Source organism: Mangifera indica, chromosome 6 (assembly GCF_011075055.1).
Source record: "Mangifera indica cultivar Alphonso chromosome 6, CATAS_Mindica_2.1, whole genome shotgun sequence".
In the NCBI taxonomy this organism is placed as follows: domain Eukaryota; kingdom Viridiplantae; phylum Streptophyta; class Magnoliopsida; order Sapindales; family Anacardiaceae; genus Mangifera; species Mangifera indica.
Window position 1 is genome coordinate 16,858,293 of NC_058142.1, and position 668 is coordinate 16,858,960.

Below are 668 nucleotides of genomic sequence, written 5' to 3' on the forward strand. Positions count from 1 at the left end.
ATTTCCGTCCTTTGACTATCTCACTCTGCAAGATTTGACACGTTCAATTTGCTATGCATGGACCAATGTTATACCTGAATGTAGGCTATTGTGTGTTTTTGTGTGATAGGCATTTATTCCAAATACTGGTCATGGTGTACAGGGTGCTTCTTCACATTGTTTGGGTCAAAATTGTTCAAAAATGTTTGAAATAAACTTTGAAAATGAAAAGGGAGAGAAGGCTACGTTCTGGCAAAACTCTTGGGCTTATAGCAATCGCACGGTAAGCTTTTGATGTCTTATATTCATTTGAGTTAAATAATTGTCACTCAATCTAAATTCACTTCTTTGCAGTAGAAACTTATGAAATATTAAGGTTTCTGTCAAATAATCAAGGTTTCTTTTTATCATATTTTAGTTTTTGTTTCTTTTTTTGGGTGGCTTGATTCATTTTTGGGAAATTAAAATTTTTAGCCTTATTTTAATCTGTGTATACATATATGTCACTCATTTCAAAATTTAAACAAATATACCACAACAGTAATCTACTTTTTCAAAATGCCCCTCTTGAAATGACTCATGCAGAGATTCTCTCTTTTTTTCTGTAACTTTTTCTTTCTTCTTCCTTAGTTTTCAAGTGAGGAAGGAATCCCTACGACATAAAAAAAATAAATTATTAATGGAAAAAG